Source organism: Triticum urartu, chromosome 7A (genome assembly GCF_056163025.1).
Source record: "Triticum urartu cultivar PI428250 chromosome 7A, HENAU_Tu73, whole genome shotgun sequence".
In the NCBI taxonomy this organism is placed as follows: Eukaryota; Viridiplantae; Streptophyta; class Magnoliopsida; order Poales; family Poaceae; genus Triticum; species Triticum urartu.
This window is the reverse complement of record NC_141879.1, coordinates 727,515,209-727,535,804: the sequence shown is the minus strand read 5'-3', so window position 1 is coordinate 727,535,804 and position 20,596 is coordinate 727,515,209. Positions and strand designations below refer to the sequence as shown.

General features: G+C 48.3%; 1 pseudogene across 1 annotated transcript; it reads left to right on the top strand.

The window, feature by feature from the left end:
* Positions 1-5,795: 5,795 nt before the first annotated feature.
* LOC147962319 (disease resistance protein RGA5-like) lies at positions 5,796-19,799 on the top strand (annotated as a pseudogene). Its single transcript, XR_015611995.1, has 4 exons — positions 5,796-6,652; positions 6,796-8,896; positions 18,645-18,714; positions 19,528-19,799. The product of XR_015611995.1 is annotated as a disease resistance protein RGA5-like (transcript).
* Positions 19,800-20,596: the final 797 nt, after the last annotated feature.

The following is a 20,596-nucleotide window of genomic DNA, read 5'->3' as shown; positions in this document are numbered from 1 at the left end:
CACAACTTCAAATGTCAACTTTTCTTTGCGGTAATTCTTGGAATCACCGAAAACCACATCAAGAGCAATCTGGCCGAGTGACTCAGCCTTCTTGCCTGGAATAACTCCATCGAAACTCATATTGCTTTCACTGAGTCTGGACATCGGAATGCCCATCCCTTTCAGCGTCTCTGCATACAGAATATTCAGGCCACTAGCACCATCCATCAGGACTTTAATCAGTCGACTGCCTTCGACGACTGGGTCGACCACCAATGCTTGCCTCCCAGGGGTGGCTATGTGCGTCGGGTGATCGGACTGGTCGAATATGATAGCAGTTTGAGACCATTTCAAATAGCTGGGTGTCGCCGGAGCGACCATGTTTAATTCTCTGTTGATGACTTTCAGTCGACTTTTGCTCTCAACATCATCAAAAATCATCAGAGTGGAATTAACGTGAGGGTAACCATCATCACTTTCCTCCTTATCCTCAACTTTGTCTGACTCCTTTTCCTTCTCTTTGGGCTGTTTCTCTCGGAACTGCTGGATCAGGAGGCGACACTGTTGAGTGGTATGCTTCGGGTAAATGATTTTACCCTCCTCATCTTTCTTTGTGTGGATGTGGCATGGCAAATCCAGCACATCATTTCCATCTTGGTCTTTTATTTTCTTGGGGTTCCATGGCCCTTTGGGATTCCCCTTGAATTTTCCATGAGTCACGGCTAAGGTTTCTCCAGGAGCAGCTGGCTCGGCTTTGCGCTTCTGCTTCCGACTGGAGTTTCCTCCTCCGGTTTCATGGGCGACTATTTTGTGCTTGCCACTCCGGAGCCGATCCTCCTCTTCACTGTTGGCATACTTGGTGAAAATCTCCATCATCCGACTCAGAGACATATCTCCGGTCCGACCGAACTTCAGATTCACCTCTCGATATTTGACGCCTTCCTTGAAGGCACAAACTGCTTGGTGATCAGACACATTCTCCACCGTGTGATGCAACGTGATCCACCTCCGGAAATAATCCCTCAAAGTTTCATTTGTCTTCTGCACACAATATTGCAGCTCTGTCAACCTTGCTGGCCGTTTGCATGTTCCTTCAAATATTCTGACAAACACTCGGGCTAGATCTTCCCAAATGTAAATGATGATGGGTGCTAATTGATTCAGCCATGCTCTGGCCGAGCCCTCCAACATTAGAGGAAGGTGTTTCATAGCCACTTCATCATTGTCGCCGCCAATCTGAACAGCCACTCGGTAGTCCTCAAGCCAAGTGTCAGGCTTGGACTCACCAGTGAACTTACTGACTCCAGTCGCCAACCTGAAGTTGGGAGGAATCACCGCGGCCCTGATGGCTCTGCTGAAGCACTCTGGACCTGAGACATGCACTCTACTGCTGGTTGGTAAATCTCTATCATGACCTTCTCAGTGAGCTCTATTTCTGTCGACCAAACCCTGAACGAGAATAGATCTCGCATCAAAGCCTGGCTCCCTAGGGTCGACTAGAATCCTTCGCCCAACACTGTGAGGGAATCTGTCATCATGCTGCCGAGGCATGTATGATCCACTCCTTGGGGGAGGCATGGGCACTCGACGACGATCATTATGATTGAGTCGGTGATCATACTACTCACGGTTTTTGTACTGATCTCGCCGGTCTCCACGTCCCTCATGCCTCGGGAGCGATCTTGGGCTATGAGCCGACTGGACTGTATCTGCCATAACAGATCTGCTATGGATCCTATTCCGCGACTGTGACACAGCTGTATTCTGTTCTCCCGCTGCCCAGAGTAAACCTCTGATCTGCATTAGGCCTCTGCCAGCTTTCGATTGGGAAGGCTGAATTGACTCTGCTATTCGAGCTGCAGCTGTGAAATTCTGGATCGGAGTTCGATATACTTGAGTTGGAGGTGGAAAGAGTTGACGTCGACTGGATTCTGGAACCCGCTGTCACGCACGCTCGTCGAGTACGCGTAGGAGGTTCTCCAATCGAGTGCGCTCAGCCAAGTTGGCCAGGCGCGCGTCCTCCAAGGCCCAGGCCTCGGGGGTTTCTCCAATGATAGGAGTGTGAAGTGCATCCATGTTCCAGCGGCGAAGTTCTTCCCTCTGCTGCGAAGAGAGGGGCTCGGGGAGGTACTCCTCATGGACACGTGACGGATCGCCTCCACCGTCGCCACCGTCGGCCCGGGGGAAGCCGGGAGGACTGCGAGGTCCATCGACCATCAGGACCTCCGCCCCGGGATCACTGCTGTCGCACTCGGATGCAGTCTCTGCGGAGCCAGTCGAATAGGCCGTAAAGAGTTTCGTCGGGCTCAATCGCCACGACTTGGGGGTGGCCGATTGATGAGCCACCGCATGCCTCACCCACCGCTGAAGCATTGAACGACCGGAACGCTTGTGCCGGCGGGCGACAAGGAGGGAGGACACCACAGGAGTCGACCGATACTGAGTCGCTGGCTGCCGCAGGAGGACGCCGCGGACGCACGCGCGAAAGTGCGTTGCCCCGCGGACGGGGAGTGCGTCGACGTCGAGTGGAGCATCCTGAAGCCAAGCGGAGTCGTCGGCGACAAACACGAGCGTGCCGAGATGGATCTCGCGGCCCTCAGCCAAACCTCCACCTGAAACCATGATGAAGGGGATCGGAAAAATTGCAACTTCTCCAACAAGTCGCTAAGACACCTGCCCCACGGTGGGCGCCAACTATCGTGGTTCTAAGTCTGACAGTAGAATGGGGATAGGAATGTAGAGGCAAGATCCTAGCTATGGAGGAGTTGTACACGCGAGTTTTACGAGTTCAGGCCCTTCTCGGAGGAAGTAACAGCCCTATGTCTTGGAGCCCGGAGGCGTCGACTGGATTATATGTGTGTGACTTATAGGGGATGTGAACCCTTGTCCCAGAGGAGGGGGTGGCTTATATAGAGTGCGCCAGGACCCCGGCTCCCCTCCGTTACATAGGATTCAAAGTACATAAGGAGGTGGCGTTACAGGTAACGCCTGCAATGAAGTGCTACAAATGATCATTAAATATATGAGTAAATGCCCGACCGTTGCTGCGTAGCATGGCTTTAGGTCTTCTTATATGTCGAGTGGTTTGATGGTCGAGTGACCTGGATAAAGAGGGGTCTCCGAGTGAATGGTAGGTCGAGTGGACTTCACTCGACGTCTTTGCTGGATCCCTTCTTTTGATTCTTGAATTTTTTTACTTTTAGGACAAGGACCTTAGGTAGGACGTATATGTTAGATCTATTACCCTACCCTAGATTTGTGTCCTCATCAGGGAACTCAGCCCAGATTGCCTTGACGATAGCGGTGGGGATCCCTACTGCTGCGGTGAGCCCCGGATGGTCGGCCCCGTCTCACTCACCTCGTACGTCGGTACAGAGGCTAACACCGGCCGAGGGGGGGTCAGTTGGGCACTTGGCAGGTGGCCACGTCACGACTGAGCCCACAGCGGAGGACATGATTACTTCCGGAGGGATTTCGGACCAGACATCCAGTGACAAATGGATGAGTCATCGGATTCAAGCCCAGCCGGATGCTGAGGACCTGCAGTTGGGCCGTGCCATGTAGGCATCTAAGCTTCATGACATCGAAGCCATCACAGGTATGTCAGTTAATACGGGTTGCTCTATTCTGCATTTTTCTGAAAATGAAATTGTTAGTAATGCCAATAAGTTGCTCGGTCTACAGGTATGCCCATATCGATCATGATTTTTTTTGGCAAAGCAATGAAATGAAGAAAAAATACAGATTAACTAAGTGGGATATTATTTGTAGACCGAAGGACCAGGGCGGGCTTGGCATTGAGAATTTGGAGGTAAAAAATAGATGTCTGCTGAGTAAATGGTTGTACAGGCTTTTGGTGGATAACAAAGGTACGTGGGTACAAATTTTGTGTAATAAATACCTGCAAACTAAGACCTTGGCCCAGATTACCGTTAGACCCAATGATTCACCATTATGGAAGGGGCTAACGAGAGCAAAAGAAGCCTTATACCATAGGACTAAATTCATCATCGAAAACAGTAATTCCATTAGATTTTGGGAGGCTACATGGTTAGGGGAGACGCCTCTAGTCATCCAATATCTGTCTCTTTATAATATTATACAACGTAAAGACGCTTATGTTACTACAATATTACAATTTGTCCCGCAAAACATCTAGTTTAGGAGATCTTTAGTAGGAGACCAATGGGTCGCGTTGTTGCAGTCGTGCGGAGGTTGATGGACATCCACCTCTCTGATGAGCCAGATGCGATTCATTGGAGACTATCTGTCAATGGTATCTCCTTAGTGAAATCAATGTATTTAGACTTAATTGACTCTGGCCCAATCCCAAAATCATTAAGTATTTGGAAGATTAAAGTACATTTAAGAATCAATGTCTTCATGTGGTTTGTTCACAAGGAGGTAATTCTGACTAAGGATAACTTAGCAAAGCGAAGATGGAAGGGTAGTCAACTTTGCTGCTTATGTGATCAGAATGAGACTATTAAGCACCTCTTTCTCGGTTGTCCTCTTGCCAATCTTTTATGGCCCTCGATTCATATAGCATTTGATGTCAAACCTTCAAGTAGTATTGACACATTATTTGCTACGTGGCTAAATGGAGTGCAGTCAAACACTGCGAGACTTATTCGGATAGGAGTATGCACATTACTATGAGTACAGCGTTCGGTGCCCAGGCTCATCTACACCCAGTCATAAAAAATTCAAAAGAAATACTAGAAAAATTCAAAAAATTCCAAATTTTTCCCCATGGTAGACAATTTATTGCGTGAGGTTCTCTCCAAATTTTAGCTCATTTGAACATCTGAGTAGCTCCCAGCAAAAAAGACAAATTGGATCAAAACAGTACATGAACAGTAAACTGTTTTACCGACCCTGAATTTGCCATTTTTGCTGAGAGTTGCTCAATTGTCCAAATGATTTGAAAATTAGGGCAGACCTCGCGCATCAAATTTTCTACTGTGGGGTAAAAATTGGAATTTTTTGAATTTTTCTAGTATTTGTTTTGATTTTTTATTCAACACGGGTGCAGATGAGCCCGGGCTCAGAAATGGATTTCACCATTACTATGGGTTATATGGAGCTACAGAACCGACATTGTTTTTAATAGAGAAACTCGTATAAATTTTTTGCAGGTTATTTACAGGGCCACAACATGGGTCTGTACGTGGTCGTTACTCACTTCTGCGGAAGTTGGGAAGCTTTTGGATACTGGGTGTACCCAATGAGAGATGGTAGCTCGGGTATCTACAACCGGTTTGGATGGCAGTCTAATAATAAGCTAGGTGTTTAGTCATCTAGTTCTGTTTTTGCTGGTTGTGGCAAATTTTATCTTCTTTTATTTTTAAGCTTTGAGTGAACTTGTACTTCTTTGCAGAACTTTTGGATATTCCATTTAACAATATGGCTGCATGCATCATTCTGATGCAGCCGGGTATTCCTCCTTTTAAAAAAACTTGATCTGGCCACCACAAAGCTCTACATTTTCTGCACAAAAAGAGATAACAAGACGATGGGCAACACGGAGAAAATAGAGCACACGCAACCTCTGTCAAATATAATAGGAAAACAAATAGAGATTGTAGCTGCATCCGTTGAATTTCTGCACCAGAAGAGATAAGACCATGGACACCACACATCTCTTCATCCTACTGTTTTCAACCAGGAAAAGGAGATCACACACAACCTCAGCCACATATAATAGGAAAAATAAATAAATAAACGTAATTCCATCTGCTGAATTTTCTGCACTAGAAGAGATAAGACCACGGGCACCACAAAGCTCTGCATGCTACTCTGTTCAACCAGGAAAAGAGAGTGCACTACAGAACCAAGGGAAAGGAGCGAGGAGGCTAGCTTATAGAGATGGCGGCTGAGGCACTGGTGAGTGTTTCCACCGGTGTGATGAACTCTGTCTTAGAGAAGCTGGCTAATTTGATGGGGGTGGAGTACGCGAAGCGCGGGAGCATGCAGCAGGAGGTGGCGTTCCTCAGGGATGAGCTCAGCAGCATGGATGCTGTCCTCAAGAAGCTAGACAACATGGAAGAGGAGCTTGATCCACAGACGAGGGAGTGGAAGAACCAGGTGATGGATATGTCATTTCACATCGAGGACTGCATCGATGATTTCATACATGAATCTGGTGAGAATTCTAATGGGGGAGATGTCGGATTTGTTGGAAAAATTGTTCAGTGCATTGTCACCAGTTTGCCGGCGAAATCCAACAACTGAAGGCATGGGTCAAAGATGTTAGTGAACGTCGGAAAAGGTATAAGCTTGATGAATGTGCCTCTAGTTCTAGTTATGTAGGTGTAGATCCTCGGGTGCCTGCGCTCTACATAGAGCCAGCCAACCTTGTTGGTATGGAGGGTCCAAAAGAGGATATTACCAAGTTGTTGGCAGCGGACGAGGAGGTTGTATCTGTCCAGCCTCTTAGAGTGGTTTCTATTGTTGGGTTTGGAGGTCTAGGAAAAACTACACTTGCAAATCAAGTATACAATGAGCATGGAGAGCATTATGACTGCAAGGTTTTTGTGTCCATATCACAGAGACCTGACATGATGAAGCTTCTCCATAGGATCATCACAAAACTTAGGTTAACACAACCAACTCATACTTACGAGGCGCAAGATCTTATTGACAAAATCAGAGACCACCTAAGAGACAAAAGGTACTTCAGTAACGTCTCAATTCCTATTGTATGCCCGTTGGGTTTAAAGTTTTACAGTCTCCATTTTGTTCCTTCTATTGTTATTTTAACATCTGAATTTGTGTATACTAATAGAGCGCATATTCAACATAAAACGTTGGCAGGTACTTTTTTGTCATTGATGATATATGGGATGAATCAGTTTGGGAAATTATTCGTTGTGCCTTTCCAGAGAACCAACAAGGTAGCAAAGTAATCACAACCACAAGAATTGAGGCTGTAGCTAAGGCAAGCTGCAACCACCGGCATGAGTTCGTTTACAAGATGAGGCCTCTTGATGATGAAAACTCAAGAAAATTATTTTTCAGTAGAGTTGGACAACTTGATCTTCAACCGTTAGGAGAGATTTCAAATGAAATTCTAAGAAAATGTGGTGGACTCCCGCTTGCTATTGTCAGTATCTCTAGTCTTTTGGTCAGTCAACCAACTAGATCAGTGACGCAATGGAAGTATGTGTGCAATTCTTTAAGCTCAAATTTGAGAACAAATCCGACATTGGAGGGGATGAGACAGGTACTGAACCTTAGCTACAACAATCTTCCTCGTCGCCTGAAAACATGCTTGCTATATATTGCCATGTATCCAGAGGATTACAATATTAGAAAGGCCGATCTTGTGAAGCAATGGGTGGCTGAAGGTTTCATCGGTAAAATACATGGCGAGGATGCAATTAAAGTTGCTGGAAGTTGCTTTAATGAGCTTGTCAATAGGAGCATGATCCAGCCTACAAAAATTGGGTACGATGGACAGGTCATATGGTGTAAAGTTCATGATATGATTCTTGATCTAATCAGACTCAAGTCGGAAGAAGAGAACTTTCTTAGTGTGGTAGATGATCTACAGGGCATGAACGCAGCTTTGCAGAGAAAGTTTCGTCGACTTTCACTTCAGTTGGATTATGGAGCGAGTGAAGACACACTAGAAGCAAGCTTAAGCATGCCGCATATTCGATCTCTTGCACTTTTTGGCATGTCTGGTTTCAAGTTTTCTATGTACGAACTCAAGTCCATCCGAGTTCTAAATGTGGATTGTGAGGCTGGTTGCATGGCTGATAGGATTGACCTCACACCAATCTGTAAATTATTTCATCTTAGATATTTGAGCATCAATTCGAAAAAAAAGAAGAAAAATTTGAGCATCAGGAGGCCCAAGGGACAGATGCCAACCCTTATGTTGCCAAACCTAATTGGGGACCTGAAACATTTGGAGACACTGAAATTGGATATAGATATTACTACTGCCATGCCATCTGATATTGTTGATTTGCCTTGCCTGTTGCATCTGCATGTTCCGATTGGAACAAGGATGCCTGATGGAATCCGTAGGATGAAGGCCCTACGTACTCTAACATTCTTTGATGTGTACATGAACTCGGTGGATAATCTAAAGGGTCTGAGTGAACTTACAAATCACAGTCATCTTGATTTTTGTTGCGATGTTGTTGGACATACCACCAGCCAACATGGAATTCCTATGGATATTTTCTGGTGTTCGGTGGCCAAACTTCTCAGTTGCAATATGAGAAATCTTCGATCTGGTAGTAAGATATATTTTCCTCCATCTGTTGAATTGGGTTCTCTGAGCACTAGCAGTACTGAGAGCAATCTTGAGGAACTCCATGTTGCAACAAGTTGGATGTTTTCGAGGGTTCCATTTTGGATCGTCCAACACCAAAAGCTCTGGAAGTTGGGAATTAATGTTGAGAAACTGGTTCAGGAGGACGTTGATTTGCTTGCAGGACTACCTAATCTACTGCACCTGTGGCTGTGGATACGAAAATCCCCAGAAAAAAGGATTATCATCCGTGATGGTGTGGTGGCATTCCAGGTTCTCAGATATGTGAGAATCACGTGCTTCGCCCCGTGCCTAACCTTCATGGCAGGGGCGATGTCCGAACTCCAAACGTTGGAACTGGATATCCATAAGAATGGGGTGGAGCGTCACGGTCCCTCGACCATTGAGGGCGTGGGGCACCTGCCAAGACTCAGGCAAGTCGACGTTGATATTTACTTTGAGGGAGCTGATATAGAGGCACAAAGAAGGGCTGGCACCGCGGAAACAATCTTGACCAATGCCATCAACGTCCATCCAAGACACCCGAGCATCCAGATAAGGCTTCGAGATAACATAGACTCTTTTATTCATGAACTTCCTTGAGCAGTTCTGAGGGGGGCGGAGAGGTAGAGAGGCAACACAATTATGCAGGTACCTACAAACTTCTGCTTACTTCGATTCATACAGCACTTTAATTCGATTCGTACAACACCTAATAAGTTACTCCTGAAACTTCCTTTGTTCATGTGATCAAATCTGTGTCAATCTATGACGCCAAACATAACTATTCTCCTCCTATTTTTGATACTGGCAGTTGGTCAATCTGCTGAGGCAGCCACGCATGCTCCATCGACTGCTGCTTATGGATGAACAGGAAATTCACACTACCGGACTCGCGGACTATGCCTACGGCCACGGGCCGTCGGCATAGCCCCCTAGGCCGTCGGCATAGATCTATGCCTACGATTGCCGTCGGCATAGGCCCGTCGGCATAGATGTCGTCAGCGCAGTCTTGTCAGACCGTCGGCATAGTATAGCCGTCGGCATAGGGGCCTATGCCGACGGCCTGACGTCAGCCGTCGGCATAGTTTAGCCGTCGGCAGTGTTTTTCTCTGACGGCAACGGACGGCGCCGTCAAAAGCGCTGACAAATCACGAAACGCCACGTGGCAGAGGTATGTTGATGGCTTTGCCGTCGGCATATCTCTGCCACGTGGCAACCCGTGGTACTCCTGGTGGCAGGGCTATGCCTACGGCAAAGCCGTAGGCATAGATGAATCTATGCCGACGGCTTTGCCGTAGGCATAGCTCTGCCACGTGTCGTTTCCTGGTTCCTCCTGGCAGCAGGGCTATGCCTACGGCAAAGCCGTCAGCATAGATTTCCAGCTATGCCTACGGCAAAGCCGTCGGCATAGCCGTCGGCATAGATATGCCACGTGGCGAGCCCTGGTAACTCCTGGGCTTATATATGCCGACGGCTTTGCCGTAGGCATAGTTTTTTATTTATTTATTTTCCCTGTTTTCTCTTTTCCAATTCATTTGATAGCATTTCAAAACAAAACAATATGAAATTATGCAGAAATATGACAATTCATCATCTAAACATACTCAAGTTCACCATCATCATCTAAACATACTCAAGTTCATCACATCATCTAAAGATCATCACCGACGGAAGTTCATGAACATAAAAGTAGTGCAAGACATGAAACATCATAAAAGTAGGAATATGAAAGGCATGGCACGATGGCCACATGCACGGAATCATCAAGCAAGACCACCTCCGCCAAAACCACCACCTCCGCCAAAACCACCACCACCTCCGCCAAAACCACCACCACCTCCGCCAAAACCGCCATCGCGACCACCACCACTCTGCCAGATCGGAGTGACTGGGGTCGACGGAGCAGGAGTCGAGCCACCGGTCCCCTACATGTTTCAGAAAAGATTCTAACGGTAAATATGATATGATAGTGTTGAATGAACGAGAACTAGTTTGCCAGTAGTTAGGCAAATGTACTAACCGGACCATCACTGTCTAGTGCCACCCATTCATCGAACGTGGGCACGTGTGGGGGTTCTCCCGCAGGTGGTGGGGGGGTCCCATTTGTGGTGGATCCATGCGGTTAGTCCAAGACGCCAACATAGCCTGAATGTTAGTTAAACAAGCAAACTAGAAGATCAGAAGGAATGAAAGTGCAAAAATTTAGCTTGGTTTTAAGAGGGCAAAACTAACCGTCATCATCTGACGGTTGTAATCATCGTTTTCCTTCACTCGTTTCAAGTACTCCCGCACCTCGAGATTCCTATGCTCGACAAACTCCTTATATGCCTACATAATTTAGGTTGTTTCTAAGTGAGCAATGCTGAAAATAAACTGAGAATGATAGATAGAAAAAGATAAAGAGGAAGTACTTACAGCATGCTGGCGGGCTAAGGGAGTCTGTGAACGCCCTGTACTCTCTAACTGGCTCGGGTTGGTAGCCCGAAGTTGTGTGTACGAGATCGAAGGAGTGATCAAGCCGTCGAAACACGGATACCGGCCATTCTTCTTCCCCTGGATGGCCACCACCGCCGTGTCGTCGATCTGAGACTGGGCGACCTCAGCAATGAACATCCGGATGCAACTCCTGATAGTGATGAATGTAAGACCCCAGGTGCTCCTCGGTCTTGCCGTAGTACTGGCTCTCGCCCTCCTTGCGATGACTCCGCTCGCGGGCCAGCTTCCACGACTCCATGTCTGAGAGCGGCCTCTTCAACTTGTCCTCCTACAACGTCAAATAGAAGTCAGCCATACATAAGAACATGACGGTAAAGAAGAACAAAAATGCATCATGCACATAGATATACCTTCATGGCCTTGAAGCCCCAGTGGTTCCTGTTTCCTTGGCCGTGTGTCCCGTCGGCTCCACGGTTAGCCCGGGCCTTGATGCTCTTGGCAGCAAACTCTGCATCGGCGCCGAGCCACCTATCCACCAAACTCGCCCATCCGTCATGCCTTACATAGACAGCTTGGCACCCTCATAGAGAGGTTTCTTTGACGAGGCCAAGATTTCCAGGAAGGCCTTTGCGGTTTCCTCCGGCTCCTCCGGTTCATTCGCTGAATGTGACGGAGGTGTCGGCTGTGCAGCAAAGACATCATCTAGCATGTCTCTAACCCTATCGTCCTCATAACCAGCGACGCGTTGTCGTATCACATCCTCTCTACCACGGTCCCGCTGGGGAAAGTTTATCGGCATATTAAAGTTGGGCATAAATCCATGCGTGCGAAGGTGCTTAGTCATCTCACTCTTATCTCTGCGGATACGCCTCTTACATCTGGCACACGGGCATTCTGGCACCATCCTCATTGGACTACGGAATATCTCTTTCAAAAACACATCAGTTTTCTCGACCCATTCTGTTGTTACTTAATTCCGACGGAAAAACCCACTATACATCCACTGATTATCTGCCATCTCTGCTTTATTGGAAGCCACACAACAAAATTAAGGATTCATTTAAATTACTCACATCAATATTTTATTTTTTACAAGGTTGATGAGAAACGACACTTAATCCACCTACATCTCTAATAGGTAAAGATGGGTCCTAATCCCACGCGAGAATGTGTAGATTGAGTACGTGTCCATGCTCTACCCCATTCCGAGACAAAATTTCGGCAGCACCTCCCCGTTGTTCTCCAAATACACATCTCGGCAAAATGCCGAGAGAATGTGCATCCGGAGAACAACAGGGAGGCGCCGCCGAAATCCTGTCTCGGAATGGGGTAGAGCATGAACAACGTACCCAATCTACACATCCTCGGGCTGTCCGTGGAAAGCCCTAGACAATCTGAAAGAGCTGCGGTGATAAATATGCAATTGAATGCATATTTATCGATGCAACCCTTTCGGACGGGAGACCTAGGTTACGCAACTTGATGTGAAAATTTAATCTAGTGACATGGAAAAAAAGTGGACGAGGTCATGGAATTGTTGCTCACCCTCCGATGTAGTCGATCAAAGGAGATGGACGATCGTGGACCAACACCTCCAACGTCGACAATCACTCCACGAAGATGGACCACCACAAATCCTGTTAATTACACCGAGTGAAAAAAAATTAGGTCATCACCTCACATTAAGCATTGATACTTTTAACTATGAAAAAAAATCATGTTTCGTCAAGTGTCAAATTTTGTCCTTCAATTTTTTTAGCAAGATCATCATGATTAAATAACCACTCATTATGTCATAATTTTGTAGCACATCTCACATAGCTACTTAACATTAAGCACTGACACTTAAAACTATGAAAAAAATCATATTTTGTCAAGTGTCAAATTTTGTCCGGTTCAATTTTTTGGACAAGATCATCATGATAAAAATAATCACTCATCTTATACCAATTTTAGAGCACATCTCAAATGACAAGATCATCATGATAAAAATAATGCAACCTAACAATCTAACATCCTAATACCCAATATTCACCTATATATCAACCTAACAACCTAACATCTAACATCTAACCTAACAATCTAACATCCAACATCCATCCATGCATTCATTCATCCATCCAACAGTACAAAAAATGCAAAAAAAAATGAAAAAAAATGTGGCTCACCGAGAGGGGCGTGGCAGGGGGCGTGGCGGTGGAGGGGATGGTGAGGCAGGGGCGGTCGGGGACGGGAGGGACGGGGCCGGACGGAGCCGCGGCCGGCTGTAGGAGTACCGGCGGGGTCGGGAGAGGCCGGGGCAGCGGCGGGGTCAGGGGAGGCCGGGGCAGCGCGCGCGCGGTCGCGGTAGGCCGGGGCGACGGCGGGTGGAGACGGCGGTGACGGCGGGTGTGGAGGCGGGGGCGGCGACGCAGGTGTGGAGGCGGGGAGGGCGGCGGCAGGGGTGGGGTGTGCGGCGGCGGCGGCAGGGGGCGTGGTGGAGTGGGAGGTGCGGCGGCAGGGGAGGTGTGGGGGGTCCGGCGGCGGCAGCTCGGGGTGGGGGTGCGGCGGCGGCGCAGGTCGGGGTCGGGGGGTGCGGCGTCGGCGCAGGTCGGGTGTGGGGGAGAGATTGAGTGGATGGGGGAGAGAGTGAGTGGATAAGGTGAACTATGCCGACGGCTAAGCCGTCGGCATAGGTTGGGGCGCCACGTGGCACCTATGCCGACGGCTTAGCCGTAGGGATACATTTTTTTTCTTTTTTATTATCCACATCAACGATCCGCGTAGAAGCTTTCGTATGTCCGCAGCTATGCCGACGGCAAAGCTGTCGGCATATTTTTATTTTTACTTTTCTTATTTTGTATAAATTTTTTAATGTTTTCTTATTTTATATAAATATTTTAATATTTTCTTATACATATTTTTTACATGCATGAACATTATTTAAAATGTACCATACATTTTCCTTAATGGTTTGAAACATTATTTTTAATGACATGATCTTTTTTTTATATTGTACAACAATTTTCTAAAATATCACGTATATTTTTTCTATGGTCTCGCGAAAGGTGATACATAGAAGAGCAACTGACTGAGGGGTACCGTTACCGAGTGCCTGATCCGGTAACTATGCGAGTGCCTGATCCGTCTACTACCGTGTCATCGCCGTCCGTGAGGGGGGCCACGCCCCAGAGACGCATGCCGCCTCTTCGGACATGCCACCACACCACCCCGCATGTATGAGGGCCCGGTGCGACACTCCGGTGGCATTGCTACCCTCCCAGGGCCCCCGTCCCGCCTAACCTTGTAGCGTTTGACCACGGGATCTAGCCCTTTGACTTTGCACGGACGGGCTTTGACCAGTGGACCTCCCCATCCGGTTGTGTTAGGTCAGCCCATAGGAACACTTTGGAGCAACATCCGGGCCAGACCCACAGCAAGATCCCCTCCGTGTAGACCCGACGCGTTCGTTTCCCCCCTCCAGGCGCCGGCGGCGGCGGCGTCCGTGAGGGGGGGCACACCCCGGAGACATGTGCCGCCTCTTCGGACATGCCACCACACCACCCCGCATGTATGAGGGCCCGGTGCGACGCTCCGGTGGCATTGCTACCCCCAGGGCCCCCGTCCCGCCTAGCCCTGTAGCGTTTGACCACGGGATCTAGCCCTTTGACTTTGCACAGACGGGCTTTGACCAGTGAACCTCCCCACCCGGTTGTGTTATGTCAGCCCATAGGAACACTTTGGAGCAACATCCGGGCCAGACCCACACCAAGATCCCCTCCGTGTAGACCTGACGCTTCCGTTTCCCCCTCCAGGTGCCTGCGGTGGCGTCGTCCGTGAGGGGGGCACACCCCGGACATGTGTGCCGGGTGTTTGCAACCACCAAAACACTTCCAAACTTGTGAGAGGCCGCCTACGCAAGATTTGACGGCATCCTAGCCCCCGGAGGCCGCCGGCCACGGCCGTAGACGCGCGAAGGGCAATCCGCATAGAGGGAATTTTTCGGATACTTCTCCATCACCAAAAATTATGGAAAAAATATTATCGTTCCTATAGCACATGTGCCCACGTAGTGCAAAAAAACTCATGATTTTATCACGCTCCGAGTATTTAATAATATTCACGCCGCATCGTTACCGCAGAATGGCTACTACCGTGTCATCGCCGTCCGTTAGGGGGGGCCACGCCCCGGAGATGCCTGCCGCCTCTTCGAACATGCCACCACACCACCCCGCATGTATGAGGGCCCGGTGCGACGCTCCGGTGGCATTGCTACCCCCTAGGGCCCCCGTCCCGCCTAACCCTGTAGCGTTTGACCACGGGATCTAGCCCTTTGACTTTGCACGGACGGGCTTTGACCAGCGGACCTCCCCACCCGGTTGTGTTAGGTCTGACCATAGGAACACTTTGGAGCAACATCCGGGCCAGACCCACAGCAAGATCCCCTCCGTGTAGACCCGACGCGTCCGTTTCCCCCCTCCAGGTGCCGGTGACTGCACCGTCCGTGAGGGGGGGCACACCCCGGAGGCGCGTGCCGGGCGTTTGCAACCGCAACAACACTTCCAGACTTGTGAGAGGCCGCCTACGCAAGATTTGGCGCCATGCTAGCCCCCGGAGGCCGCCGGCCACAGTCGTAGACGCGCGAAGAGCAATCCGCGTAGAGGGAATTGTTCGGATACTTCTCCATCGCGAACAATTATGAAAAAATTACCATCTGTCCTATAGCACATGTGCCCACATCGTGTAAAAAACTCATGATTTTATGGCCCTCCGAGTATTTAATAATATTCACGCCGCATCGTTACCGCAGAACGTCTACTACCGTGTCATCGCCATCCGTGAGGGGGGCCACGCCCCGGAGACGCGTGCCGCCTCTTCGGACATGCCACCACACCACCCCACATGTATGAGGGCCCGGTGCGACGCTCCGGTGGCATTGCTACCCTCCCAGGGCCCCCGTCCCGCCTAACCCTGTAGCGTTTGACCACGGGATCTACCCCTTTGACTTTGCACGGATGGGCTTTGACCAGTGGACCTCCCCACCCGGTTGTGTTAGGTCAGCCCATAGGAACACTTTGGAGCAACATCCGGGCCAGACCCACAGGAAGATCCCCTCCGTGTAGACCCGACGCGTCCGTTTCCCCCCTCCAAGTGCCGGCGGCGGCGCCGTCCATGAGGGGGGCACACCCCGGAGACGTGTGCCGCCTCTTCGGACATGCCACCACACCACCCTGCATGTATGAGGGCCCGGTGTGACGCTCCGGTGGCATTGCTACCCCCAGGGCCCCCGTCCCGCCTAGCCCTATAGCGTTTGACCACGGGATCTAGCCCTTTGACTTTGCACGAACGGGCTTTGACCAGTGGACCTCCCCACCCGGTTGTGTTAGGTCAGCCCATAGGAACACTTTGGAGCAACATCCGGGCCAGACCCACACCAAGATCCCCTCCGTGTAGACCCGACGCATCCGTTTCCCCCCTCCAGGTGCCGGCGGCGGCGCCGTCCGTGAGGGGGGGCACACCCCGGACACGCGTGTCGGGCGTTTGCCGCCACCACAACACTTCCAAACTTGTGAGAGGCCGCCTACGCAAGATTTGGCGGCATCCTAGCCCCCGGAGGCCGCCGGCCACAGCCGTAGACGCGCGAAGGGCAATCCGCGTAGAGGGAATTTTTCGGATACTTCTCCATCACCAAAAATTATGAAAAAAATATTATCGTTCCTATAGCACATGTGCCCACGTCGTGCAAAAAAACTCATGATTTTATCGCGCTCCGAGTATTTAATAATATTCACGCCGCATCGTTACCGCAGAATGGCTACTACCGTGTCATCGCCGTCCGTTAGGGGGGACCACGCCCCGGAGATGTGTGCCGCCTCTTCGGACATGCCACCACACCACCCCGCATCACTACAAGAAACTTGTTAATACATGACGGATTTCCGATGACAGTTTCGAAATTCGTCATGAACGGCCTAGTATAGACCCGCAAGCCCACTAAAGCCCGCCTAAAGCCCTAAACCTTTCCCCGTATAAAAGCAAACCCTAAGAGATTCCCGTCCCCAATCCCTTTCTACATCCGCCGCCACCACGCCTCGCCTCTCCTCTCCTCTCCTCGCCCCCGTCCTCTGTCTCAACCTCCCCGCCTCCAAGCGACGATGACGGCCTGAGATCCATGGCGACAGCGGCTGCAGCGGCCCGATGGAAGTCGCGGCCAACCCTAGCCGCCGTGGCGCGCCTCAGCTGCTCACAACCCATGACCTGGGCCATGGATCTACGGCAGGGACCTCCCTCCTCCGTCTCACAGGCCGCGCAACTGCCTCGCCATCCGGAGATTTGGAGCAGCAAGGGCCGGATGAGGAGAGGACGACGACCGTGACCTGTGGCAGGCCCGAGCTCGACCTCGCCGGCAACGTCGACACCCCTCACAAGGTCCATCCCTGCCCCCCCCCCCCCCGGTCGTCTCCTCTATCCATTACTTCCTCTTCTCTCCCATCCCCAATCAAAGTTTTTTTTTGCTTTGATTCAGAACAGCAGGAGCTCTCTGCCTCTCCAGTTTGATGGATGGGAACGACCGGGACCCCACGCTCGAGCCAGATGAGCTCGATGGCTAGCAGCCCCGACAACCATGATTCCCCAGAGAACAAGAAGGTCGAGCCTCTCACTCTGGTTTTTTCTTTTCTTTCCAAGTGACTGCTGCTCTTCTTTAGTATAGTTCTCCAGGGACTCTCCAATTTTCTTGGACTGAACCTGATGCAGAAAACGTGGCCGCTTTATTTCCTGATACTCGCAAGTTACAGCCAACAATAGACTAGCACTGTTGGCTATTTCCCTTTTCTTCTCTCACCGTGCGAGCATTTGCAATGTAGAGTTTGTGTAATCTGCTAGTTAATTAAGTAACTACCGTACTAGTTAGACAAGCTGTGTGGTGGTTCACGTTTAGTCCCTAACCAAAAATTAGGCCATGCCCATATTACTGTTCTTCTCCTTTCTATTATTATTAGTCTGGCATATCCCTATATTTTTATATTATCTACCACTTTACTCCCTAGCATAGTTGCAAACTACTTCTACACCGAGAAGTGGTTGTTTGGTATAGTATACCAGTGCATTTTTATTTGTAGCAGAAGTTGTCTAAGTTAGATGTACTCATGTTTGTTGCTATTAGGATCAAATATCAATGCTAGTTCAGACATACTACCTGCCATCTTGAAATATAAAATGTTTTTATAGGCTAAACTAGCCTACAAAAACGTATATATATTTTGAGACTGAGGTAGTACTTGTTAGTTCTGACCATGCCTAGCTTAAGGACTGATCGGTATTCTTGAAAAAAAATCCTGCATATGTTCGTACATTTTCCTATCTGAATTAATGTTGGATGTATTTTGGTGTGTGCATGTGACATTCAAGGCACATTTTTGCAATATATGTTAGTATATGGTGCTGTGAAACTTCTACGATTGAACATACCACGGCAAGCTTCAGAAGTAACTTTCTTCCATCTACAAAAGCTGAGAGGTAGAGGGAGGGGCACATAGTTTTACCATTGAATAAGCTACTCTCTAAAGCTTCAGAAGTTCGGTTTCAAAAAAAAAAGCTTCAGAAGTAACTTTCTTCCATCTACAAAAGCTGAGAGGCAGAGGGAGGGGCACATAGTTTTACCATTGAATAAGCTACTCCCTGAGCTAGAGTGAGGGGCACAACATTTACCACTAAATACGCTGCTCCATTCAACATGATTGAGGCTCTAAAATGAAAGTTTAACAATCTGCAGCTTTAGAGATTTAGAGCCACACACAAATAATGAAATAGTGTAACAATCTACAGCTTTGAAAATGTTGGTGTTCTTATTTGATCTTGGTTTGTAGCAAATAATAATATTAGTGTTATCATTGACTTTGGGCTCCAATGAAATTCTTGTATGTGTCAATCCTAATTCTCTGCCAAAAGTTGTTTAACAGTATGCTAATGCTTTGCCCAGGTCTATCTCATGGACACCCAGATTTTGTACGCAATTTTCTCAACACCATCGCGTTACCTCACTGCTGGTGGTAATTTTGCATCGCCACTTATTTTTTTATCATTGTTACTGTCAAATACTAATTCTTCAGCTGTACGCTTGATAATTGTTGATGATCTCTTAGCGTTACAAGTGAAATGTATCCTTGGGCAAAATGTCCACATTCTTAGATAGGTCCATTACTATCTCCTTCATAGCCTTTTGGTTTTATTATTTTCACTATATACCTTTTTTTGTTCTAAGTTTCCAACTGTCAAGTGTTAACAATATGTGGATATTGTTATTCAGGGTATATCCAATTTCTTAATGCTCTAATAGGGTAGGTTCTGGGGTTGGTTAACCTCATTTATGCAAATTGTTGGTACCCAAAGGTGCCATTCTGTCAATATTGACAAGTTGATTCATGCCTACTTACAAGGCTGGAAAAATAATGTATTACTGGACACAACTGTAGAAGTATGTAGATGTTTGTTTTCTCAACACATAACTATCCCTTCTTTTATTATCATCAAGGATCACTAGACATATGATAATTGAACGAATCTTGTGCACTGTTGTATGTATTGTCCCCCTTTGTTAGACCAGTTTTTTTTTCTTTTTCTTGTTTGGATGATATGCACAAGTATGTAACATTTAAATTTTTTACCCACAACTTGGTTGTCTTAATTAATATGGATCTACATGAAACTTATATATGTAGTGGATACTATGTTATTCTCGTTTGTAGCACTGCAAGATTTAAGAATTTTGGAGAGCATGAGTTATTCATTTTTACTTTGATAATTCTCATATTTTACAATCTATGCATATCTACAAATATCTAATGGTCTTGTAAATATGCTAGGTATGATTGCGTACCAGGCTACTTGGTGTTGCCCATCAAAATTCGCACGACATGATAGTTTCCATCAGGAGGGCCGATGGCAAGAACTTGAATAACAACTTCACTAGTTTAAATGTTCTTTTGGTGTGAACTGGATTGTACTGTTTCCTAACTTTGCTGAGTGATATATTTTATTAATCTATGTTGTAAATTATCATCTCGTGGAGGATTTTGTAAACTGCTATGTTATAGATGCTTGCAGATGACTGCATATATTTATTCATATGTGCACGTGAGGCACTTTGGAAATACCTTGTCTTAGCATTACGATTTGCATAACGCATCATGCTTTAAAATGTAATTGTTGAAAGTTGGGCTGAATGAAATAGGCTAACGGGTCGAACTAATGGGCTACCCCATGTAGGATATCCATGACGATTTCTGTGACGAAAAATCGTGTCCACGTGGCTGCCACGTCATTCCAGTTGGTCAATTGAAAACTCTACGTGGCGTTGGTCCATGACGGTCTGTTCCGTCACAATGGTTTGGGCCTCGGGCGGGCCTGGGGTAGATCCTTGACGGTCGAAAATCGTCATGGACAACACCATCTCAAATTATGATGCGATATACATGACGGATTCCAAATCCGTCAAGGATGGGCACCCATGACGGATTTTGCCTGGCCTGTGACGGACTAGTACCGTCACGTATTAACAGTTTTCTTGTAGTGCATGTATGAGGGCCCGGTGCGACGCTCTGGTGGCATCGCTACCCCAGGGCCCCCGTCCCGCCTAACCCTATAGCGTTTGACCACGGGATCTAGCCCTTTGACTTTGCACGGACGGGATTTGACCAGTGGACCTCTCCACCCGGTTGTGTTAGGTCAGCCCATAGGAACACTTTGGAGCAACATCCGGGCCAGACCCACAGCAAGATCCCCTCCGTGTAAACCCGACGCGTCTGTTTCCCCCCTCCAGGTGCCGGCGGTGGCGCCGTCCGTGAGGGGGGCCAAACCCCGGAGACGCGTGCCGCCTCTTCGGACATGCCACCACACCACCCCGCATGTATGAGGGGCCAGTGTGACGCTCCG